The following is a 10,838-nucleotide window of genomic DNA, read 5'->3' as shown; positions in this document are numbered from 1 at the left end:
TCTCTACTCCCCACATGTCCTGTCTCTCTTCAGCTATCCTGTCAATTAAAGACGGATATTGCCCAAAAAATCTAACTTTAAGGAAATACAGTATTGTTGAACTACTATTACATAATTCCTGAAAACTTTTGCTTTGGGCTCTTTTTTAAAATTTCACATTAAATATGCCAAAAACGAAATTTCCCTTATATTTCCTAGACCCTTAGGTTCTTTCAGACCCACTTGGCTGAAATGTAATGGGTAGGTTCTGACCAGCAGATGGCAGTATACCCATGTGCCATTTTACATATTTCAGATCTCTTGTAGTCCCATCTCACATCTTCCAACACTTTGTAATGTATAATTTGAATTGTCATATACCGGTATAATATAATCTCAAGCTTCTCATATCAAAAATTTGTGGTAATGCAAAAAAAAAATACTGACAAGAAATATAAGTTTTTATTATCTACATGCATGTGTGTTATTTGTTTGCCCTTTACTTCACAGCAATGATATTCAGAGCTACATTTCTCCTTGAAACTAAATACCACTGTATTATTGGTGTCTCTGAAGGTTACTCTGCTACTGCTTATCCTCTGTGCAGTGTTGGTGTTGTTTGTTTATGTCTGTGTGCTTGGTTTTGTTCTCTGCTTGCATACTGTACAGCCGTCTCTGTGTGGGTAGCTTTTATCTCTCCTATTTCCACCTCCATTACCAGCGTTTCTCCCATTTTACCCCCTTCCCCCCCAAACAAATTACATGGACACAGAAACTCCCATGTGAGGCTGAAATCAATGCTGCCATCATTTACAAACAATCACAGCAGATACACAAAGGTGAGCCTTGCATGGGGCAGGGGACTGAGTCTTCCTTCAGAGGAGGAGATTGAAGAGCGTGTTGTTGTCATACATGGTTCTTTCTGCCTTTTTTTCTTTTTTTTACAAGTTGGGCCTAGCTCCTCTGAGGACAATGGAACAACAGCAGTATACTTTGTGTCTGTCTCTGTGGCTTAGACAGCAGTGTATTGTGGAATCTTCTTTGTGTTCTAGTAAAATCTGATATTCTTCCATCCAGCATCTTACAGCAGCTGTTCGATCACTAGTTTGTGATTTTCTTAGCATCTCAGGGGTGCATAGCTGTGTGTTTTTCCTGTCTCCACAATCCTCTTTTTACAGCAGTAGTGTGTTTCCAATGAGACACTGAACCTGATCTGTGGCAGTGCTGGCTAAATTGGGGAGGACTATGTGCTGTTTTTATTTCACCTCATGAGTGTGAACTTATCAGTAGTAGGACTGACTCATATTGTGCTAAGATATGTGCAGGAAGCACTGCACACCTTTGTAAATAAGAGAGGTGACTTGGTCAACTGGCCTTATCAGAGATGCATATGCAAACTAGGCTCTAGCACTGGCTTTGCTTTGAAGATAAAATGCATCAGCATGGATGGTTACACTGAACCGGGAGGGGACTTGTGACTATTACTCACAGAGTGGCTCACAGCACACTGTATGGACATGTTGATGCTTTTTCTTAATTGCAAATGGAATAGGGCACTCCAAATTAAGCCACATACTGCTCACTACAATGGACAGTCATTAAAAAGCCATTTCCAACCAAATGCGTGTTCTTTTAAGGATTGTATGCCTTTTAGAGAGAGAGAGAGAGGACTGAAGACGGAGCAGGAAACTGGAAGTGAGGGCAGGGAATTACGTGGCAAACTCTAATCCAGGCTGCCAGCTTTGAGGACGATATCCTCCGTACATGGGGCGCATCATTTAACCACTGTAAGCCAAGTACTCTGAATGCAAGGGTTCGACAGCATTTTTTGCTCATGAGCCAATTCGGTTGACTTTCGAGTCAACCTATGCACTGCTACCTACTGGCCAGCTATCTCATGAGTACAAGGAATTTCTCTAAATCAAGATGGTAGACAGAAAATCTGAAATGCCATGATTCTTGGGAATATCTCGCATAGCTTTCTTGCAGGTAAACAAAAGTTTTGTAACCTCAAGTTACAACTAAAGAGGATACAATTCTCAAGTTTTGATTTTATGCTTTAAGAAACATAAAATGTATCACCTGTTTGAATTGGGTGTCATGCATTGCTGGCTATAGTTCAATTACAGTTAATATTGACAATGAGACTTCCTCAACAAACTTGGCTCTGTGATTTTTTTATGAAACTCAATCGTTCCATGTTATTTAATTGTATCCTGCAGATTTTTTCTAACAAAAACAATATTTTGTGTGGGTGATTATGTCAGTGTCAGCCAGTGTTTGTCTATGGAGTTTGTCTATTAGTTTCTTTCTTTCTTTTATCAGTGGATCTGTTTTCTGATAGTCAATTTATCTTAAATTAAGTGGGATAAGACTTTGACTTAAAATGAGACAATTTCACTTGGTAAGATTTTTAGTTTCTGCAGTGTTGTCTTAACTCAAATTCAGCAATTTATCAAGTCATGCATGGAACGGTACATGTAACTTATTTAGCCAAGTGAATAAGGTCATAATTTTTGGATAGTTCAAAATGCAAAAAAGAACTTTGTTTTTTATACCTATATTAGGACAATAAAGGCACCAGTTATCTGGAACACTGCTATCAGATCCACACATAAGCTCCCATGGTGTGGTGAAGTGCAACTATTTATGTATTCCCTATCCTGCTTCCCATTTTATAGGGAGACTCTCCAGCTGTCCTGTTGGACTTGTGATGGTCGGAGCACATAAACAGAAGTAATAATGCTGCTGAAGCCCTTAGTGCTCACTCTGAGCTGGCTCAGCCTCTGTGATTTCCTGCCTCTCTCCCATGCACTTATTGCATTTTTATCAAACCCTCTCCACCCTTTAGGCCCCATTCTCATCCTCTGAATTATCCCCATCCCATATCTGTGTACAAGTGCTTGTGTTTTAGCACCACAGCACACTGTAAATTTGAATAAAGAACACATTTTCTGTAATTTAGCAGCACAACAGGGGGATCCTATGAATACTGCAAGCATTAAGCAGGTAGTGGGAAGCACCAAAGTGAGGCAGAAAGCTAATCCAGGACAAATGCAAAACAGCCTGCATTAGCCTTCACACTGACCCATAAATCAAACACACTTGGCAGGGCCCCTGGCTTGCTAGCTAGTTAGCGCAGACTAGATTAGCAACTCCTGCTGATCCCACAGAGAGCAGCAGCATCAGATGGCTCTCGGGGGTTCGGAGAGAGAGCCACACTAAATCTACCGGACCAATTTGGGGTGGCAAGCAGGTCTGTGTTAGCAGCGCGGCTAACCTGGTTAGCAGACTGTTGGAGGCCCCTCCTGCTGTTCGATTGGCAGAAATGGGTTCCAGTGTCAGATCAGGAAGTAATTGCCTCTTCTAGGGTAGTTTATGACCATGTTTGCCCTGTGAAGAATAGCCCTCTTCTCATATCCCTCTTTCCGGTGGGGTGTACTGTGTCAGGCTGGTGGTTGATGTAGGTGCCCTCTCACTATTAGCGAACAAAAGGAATGAGCACCTTGAGGCTGAGGGAAACAATTTTAGCTGTATTGTGTGGCATTGAGGGGGAATTGATTGCTTACTGTGCATTGTATACCCTCACAGCAAAGGCTTTTCCTGTCCACTGGCTAAATTGGGGGAACTTCATTGTCGAAATATTCCCTAGATACTCAATACCCAGTAGCACTAGCTTAATTCTGAAATAACAACAAACAGGTTCCACTATTGTGTGACTTGATTTTGTGTAGCTCATCAGCCCTCTGCCAGATTTGTGAAGCAGGACCCCCTCGTCCTTTGGCAATCACACCAAATCCTCCCTCTCTTCTTTTTTCTGTCTTCTGCTGGCAGACTGGATGCTCAGTATCTCTGATGCCAGAAAAAACTGTTTCCAATCCTCTTTGAGTCCAATTAAAGATTAACAGCAGAATATCCACAGAGCCAGGAACCTTTAGAGCTGTAAATACTTTCACCAGCTTGTGTTAAAGAGATGTTCATTCGCTGTTATAGCTGAAAATGGAGAGGGGCAGTTCACGCAGAAGACGTCGTTTACAGCTGTCATTGTTTGACTTTGGTAGCAGTACAAGTAAATAGAAAGGTCAAGGATGCATTTAACTGCCTGGATACATTTATGGATGAAACTGATGTGTGATAACAAATATCACCTAACCTAATATGACCTAACCCCAAATCATTTTTAGCCAGAGTTATGAAGTTCTAATAATGAATACATGGATTCAAGGTCTCCAGATGATGACCTCAGTGATCCCCTGATTTTTCCCTCAACACAACAAGCATGCTAACATTTGGAGTTTTTCATACAATTCCTCCAAAACAATTTTATAAATTGACAAAGCATGTAGTACAGACATGCATGGTCCCCAGAAGATGAATTCAATGACTTTAGTGTGATGCTCTGCCTTATTTAGATCCACTAGAGCAGTGGTTCCCAAAGTGGGGGTCGTCAGATGTCTTCCAGAAATTATTTTTTTCAAGTTATCTAAAAACAGTACATTTTACCAATTATAGTAAAAAATATTGACAAAAATAGTAGCTAACCTAGAATTAAAACCTTGAAAATTGCAAATGTGATTTCTGCCTTTCTTTTGGCCAAATGACTCCTAAGTTTAGGGTTAGTGAACAGTTAATTATCAAAAGTATCAGTAGCAGTAGGTTAATTCATAAAAAGGCACAGGAAACACAGCCACATGCTCATATAGGTAGGTTAATTTTCTGCAGACCAGCTAGATGAAGCCAAATTAAATCATTTAGAGGGACAGTGGGGGTTGTGAGTCTTTGGCACCTATATTTTGGGGGTCACGGGCTGAAAAAAAAGGCATTCACATTGCGGATACGGTGGCATTTTATTTTTAGATTTTAACGCCAGGCACAGACATTGGGAATACATAAGGCTAAATCCTTGTTTTTCAACCCTCTGGTCACCAATTGTCAGTACACTAATAATCTAGTCAAAGATGATGACCATAGTAAACATTGAACTTGCTGAATGTTTACATAAATGCATTCTTGTGCTAAATATGGTGACATTTTTGCTGTAGCATTTAGCTCAAAGCCCAGATGTGGTAACTACATAGGGCAAGGCAATTTTCTACCAGTTGTTAGTGTGGCAAGGTGGAGGGGGGTGGCACTAAGCGTTTGCCATAATAAAGAAGAAAAATGTAACTGATCCGACAACGCTGGAATTTCACCCCAGGAAATAAACTCACACTTTAATAAATAAAAGGCAACACAGGTTCTACAACTGAATTGAGACAGATAGGCAGACAGGGGGCTATTCCAGCACAAAATAAACTTTGTTAGCTTTAAGTACGTCCACAATTACTTAAAAACAAGCATGGAATAATCATGCATGTGGCAACCAGCAGGCAAACCAGACAAAGAAGCAGCCATGTTGCCACAGGTGCTTTTTATATCGTTCACCTGCATTCAAGACAATGAAAAAACCAACACTAGGAGCACTGCTCCCACTACAGTAGCATGCTAACAAGCTAGTCAAGGATGGTAAGCTTAGTAATCACGAACTTCCTATATTAGCATAATGGCATTCACACTGTAAATATGTCAACCTATTAGCCGTAGCATTTAGCACAAAGCATGCCTATACAGTCCAAGAGTGTAATATTTATCAAACTATTAGATCTTGGAGCTGTGGATATAACTCCTCAGACACAGTACCTCTGCCTAATCATTCACACTTTTTCTTTCTTGTCTTTTTTGTTTAGAGTCTCGATTTCTAGAATTAAACCCACTACATATGTTACTCTTTGAGCCTTTTACCCAAGAAGACTTTAAAAGGCTTGTAACAGATTTAATGGAGCAGCTTGCAGAACTGTAGAGTTTTGGTTTTGCTTATGTGTCATCATTGGAAACCTACAGAGCTTGTGTGACCTAGAATCACTCCATCATCTCTTTTCTGACCTGATCCATCATTAATGATTAAAGATGAAGCAGTGTCGGATGTTTATTCCTGATTCATTCAGTTTTTAAGTCAACTTTCAGAGTAAAGACAAGGACACAAGACGGATGCCAAAGAATTACAGGGTAAAATCTAAGAGGCTGTAAAGGTCTCCTCTGCTTGATATCAAGTGACACAAGAGAAGGGCTTTGGCTATTAGCGTGTTGCACTCTCAGCTGTCACACAGGAGGCCGTGTTGAGAAGGATGGATGTCAGCTTTTTGAACAAGCAATGTGATACCTGAGCAGCCAGGACGGAAGAGCTGCAGTGAAGGAAGCAGAGAGAGGCAGGAAACAAGCCAGCAGAGAAAAATAAAAAAAGTAAAAGCAAGAGGAGAAGAGGGTAGACTTTGAAAGACGGCACAAAATGATACGGCATCACTCAGTCCTCATGAGACAAAATCACCTCCATTTCACCTGTATTTATCAGGCATTCACTGTCTATATAGAAACCATTTCTGCAACAGGGAGGAGATATGAAAGGAAGCTAAAGTTGAGAAACAGCTCTGTAGCATGAAAGGACTGTTGAAGCTGCTCCCAAACAAAAATACCCATCTCAAATTCCCCCCTTGTTAAGCTGAAAATCGTCTGTCTGGGAGCTGTGATGACTTGTCTTTAAAACGCTGCCTTCATCTGTGCTTGGAAGTGGGAGCAGATGCACAAAAAATATGCTCTGTGCTGTGTCTGCATATTTTGTTTATATATCTGAGTTTTTAAAGCGCTCACATCATCTCAGACGAGGCAAGGAAGAGTCCTGACTTCAAGCTCCTGCTCTGTTGAAGCAGTTACATTAAGAGTCATTAGTGGTGTTGCATTGTAAAGCCAATGACAGATCCAGTGTGTTGTGTATCTGCTTTTGTTTCACACACAGCAGACGTCCGGTTTAACAAGAAATGTTATCCTCTGTCACTCATAAAATTTTTATTCCTGCAGAAAAAAAACCCCACAGTAAATATGTCACAGCTCGTAAATTATTACTTCCCATGTGTGGGCCGAACATGTCACATTGTTAGCTACAACAAAGGTTACCTTTCTTTGTGTGGGTGTGTGACGCCGTTAGCAAACAGCTGTTAGGTCCTGCTTTAGCTTCATGTTCTTAACTCGCTGAGAAACACCAATTAGATTCATTAAAAGTAAGAGGAAGAGCATAAAGAGTTAATGTGTTATCACCTTAATTGAGATGGATGCATTTTTAATGACTGGTGTTTGCTCAAAGCAGGAGAGGAATCAAATTATGCTAACTAAGTGAAAAATGCTAATGGCGCTAGGTCTCTGCTGATAGACGAACTTTGCAGGTTTTTTATAATGTCCTCTCTCCTCCAAGGCGTGTTGTAACCTGCATTTTTTCTGAACTCATGGAAGGCTGATAGAATAATTTGCAATTCTGAGGGTGTAAACCTTAAATATGTTTTGTATTTTTTCTAATAATATCTCTCCAACAAATCCAATTGGCATGCTTGTTCTTGGCACAAAAACAATCAGTAAATACAGACTTTTCATGGCTGCATGGTCCATGATAATGCTCACAATTAGCAAGCATATCATCTGTCTTTTCCTCCACAGGTCAACAGTGTTTATCCCAAAGCTTCAGCTCTGATTTCACTGGCCTAAGGTGCCATTTAAACTCTGTGAACACCTGAAAAATAATCAGGCAGACAGCAAAACGGACGCACGTCAGGGATGCAGGGACTACTTGTCAAATATAGACACAAAATTGAACACAGGCAAGCAAACACAAGCTCACAATTTTGTTTGAACATATGTGGATGCAGGAAAATGTGCATACAGACGCAGGCGACACATAAATAGACGCACACACACACACACCCACACAAATAGACTGATTTCCTGTGCGGCCATCTGTCAGTTGTTGAAGCCTCAGGGGAGTTACAGTATGCTGCAGACTGTGCCACAGTTGGGTGGTAAAATGAACAGCATAGCAGATGTTTGGGTTCCTGTTTAGTAAGTCCTCATACCGACCTCCAGGAGACGACTGCCAGTTTCGATCCTGTCATGTAATAATGTCACTTATTTAATGAAGCAACTCAAGGAAATGGCTGGAGACACATCTGTTTTGTTTATGCCTGTCTTAGTGAGCGATGGGCCGCAGACGTTGAAGAAAGTTGTGTCAAGACCCACATGAGAGAAGTCAGTGGGGAATTCTGCAGTGTTAAAATATTCCTTCACTGAAACACTGTTTGTCAGGCTTGGAGAATCTGGTACAAAGCCCTTTGATTCTTAAGCTGTATCCTTCTCTTGTAAGAAGAGCAAACTTTTAAAATGTTTAGAGGTGTTGCAACAGAAGTAGTTGGAGAAAGAACATATTACATAAGCCCTTTAGAACTTATAAAGTTTCATTACGTGACATTTTACCTCTTGCAGGTTCCTCATTCACTCAGCTAATCTGGTAATTGAGAGATATCGCAGGGGACAGAGAAGGAAAGTGGGACGACAGAGTGAAGAATGACATGCTGCATGTGGGTAACCCAGACCACCTGCTTCAAGGACCATAACCTCTGCACACAGAGCGTTCAACGTAATCGCCAAGCGCCAAACTCAACCATCTTTTTATCATCATGTAGCTAATCAAAACTAAACTTGAGCTAGCTGCTATGACAGAAAGTATGTTGATGAAAAGTTTATTGGACGTTTATTTTTACATCTTTAGCTAGTACTATCTGCTATAACAGAGGAGGGGGGCTTTTAGACCTACAGTAAATTGCAGCCAGTCATCAGGGGGAGCTCAAAGTTTTGGCTTCACTCAGGATAGCTGCTTTTCTGTCCATGTTTTATACAGTCTATGACCAAGCGGCAACTTCCGGCCCAATGCGGAAGTGCTAAAAACTGCAGTTCATCGAGGATCCGCTTGAGGCTGGCTCTGGAAGTACTGGAAGTCACATACACATGAATGGGAAAAAGCCGATCTTTACAGCAGAAATAAACATGTTTACAGCCTGGTTCTAGAGACGAGTGTAGTCTGGATAGCTCATTTCTCGATCAGCACACACTGGGAGGGGGGTAAATTTTGTTCTAACGCAGCAATTATGAAGATATTGAGATTACTAGTCTTCCAATGAGAGGAACAGCTGAATGGGGGAACACTGAAGCTGTTGGCTAGGATGCTCAAACTCCGCCTCTTTACGTCACACTGGCTCGACAGCAGCAATATGGCTGCCGCCGCCGATTAGCCTCAAACAGCTCTTCAGAAACAGATGGGTGACGCCACGGATCCTATGTCCATATTTTATACAGTCTATGTCTATGACACAACACTGTAATAATATATCTTCAACACAGCTAGAGTATAATTGGAATCAATTTGGAGTTGTCAGCTGATAAATTGAAGTCCAATAATGGAAAATCCCTCTGATTCTCCTCCACCTGCCTCTCTGCTTCCTGGATGGGTGGAGCTCCAGAGTCATTAAAAGCAGCCAGCTCAGCAAACTTTCTGGGGACAAGGAGCTGACTGGCCTCATGTGAATGTCTCCTCACTCCAAAAGCTCTGAACTTTGTTTTACCTATATGGAATAGTGACATTTAGGCAACTAGGGAAGACAACTGGGCTGTAAATCCTTGCCTTTGTTCATACAGTCTAACCAACAATCCAATGAGTTGTTGCTAATCCTTGAACTTGATTATCAGAATAAAAAAACAATATTCCATTAAACGAAGACCCTCCTTTTAGCTCTATTTTGGTCTCCACCAAGCCCCAAAGAAAATATCTTGTTTTCTAGCTGCTAAGGTTTCACAGTAGCTAATTTCTAACATTGTAACTTTACTATTGATTTCTACACATACGTTAATCTGGGCTTTTTTTTTTATTCTATTTTTGGCCTTTTTGCCTTTATTTGATAGGACAGCTAAAGAGGGACAGGAAATGTGGGGAGTAGAGAGTGGGGGAAAACATGCAGGAAATGGTTGACCAGGCGGGAATCGAACCGGCAACCCCTGTGACAAGGAGTGTAGCCTCTGTATGTGGGGCACTTAGACCACTAGTCCACCAGTTTTCCATCTAGGCTTTTTTTTGCTGCAAACATGTTGCTGCATCTAGTAATAAGGATTGTTAAAACTGATCCAAACAAAAGCTGAAGGACAATGAACCAAAACATTGAGCTAAAATATGCTAAACCGCTCTATATACACAGCTCACTTTGGGCAAACCTTGACACACTCATAGACAAAGTCAATACATCTAGTGTTGAAAAAAAAAATAACCACAGCAGCTTTAATCTGCCAGTACAGTTTAAAAATACCACAGTGTTTGTTTCAACCCCATATGACATCGCCTCCACATTGTACAGAACGCCTCTTGGACAAAGGGAAGCACAGCCTATCAATTCCCTGAAGAAATGATTCCTCTGTCTTGCATTAGTCATTAGAGGATGACACAATGAAGCCACTCTTTCCATTGTTCCTGAACATTACTCAAATTAGCTGAGTCTCTTAGCTCACTCCCTGCTGATGTCACCACCGCTCCTCTCTGAGAACGGATTAGTGGTTAATATCCTCTGTTTGAAGACCTAAGCCTTTTCTTTGAGGAGTGATATACAGTTCTCCGTCTTGATCGCTCTGTTTGGGGAAAAGCTCAAAGTCGTCTATGAGAGGTGTTTCTTTTTTCTTCTTGATGTTGAATTTAGCTGTCACCCTGACCCAGCCTGAGGGACTGTGCCAGGAAGAAGGGATTTAACATCTTAACTGAAGAGCACTTCAGTAGGACAATGTTTTTATTACTTTGCATAATTTCACAAAAAAAATTGTCAAATAAGAGTGCGAGGTTACCTTCATATGACTTTCAACCAAAAGTTTTCCAAGTTTTCGTCTCTTGGTAACTCTTATAAGAAGGACGTCATTCTGTGTGGATGGTTTTTGGGAGGGAACTCAAAAGTCTGCCCGTGTATGGA

Source organism: Notolabrus celidotus, chromosome 21 (assembly GCF_009762535.1).
Source record: "Notolabrus celidotus isolate fNotCel1 chromosome 21, fNotCel1.pri, whole genome shotgun sequence".
NCBI lineage: Eukaryota > Metazoa > Chordata > Actinopteri > Labriformes > Labridae > Notolabrus > Notolabrus celidotus.
The sequence above is the reverse complement of the archived record's forward strand: the minus strand, read 5'-3'. Positions refer to the sequence as shown.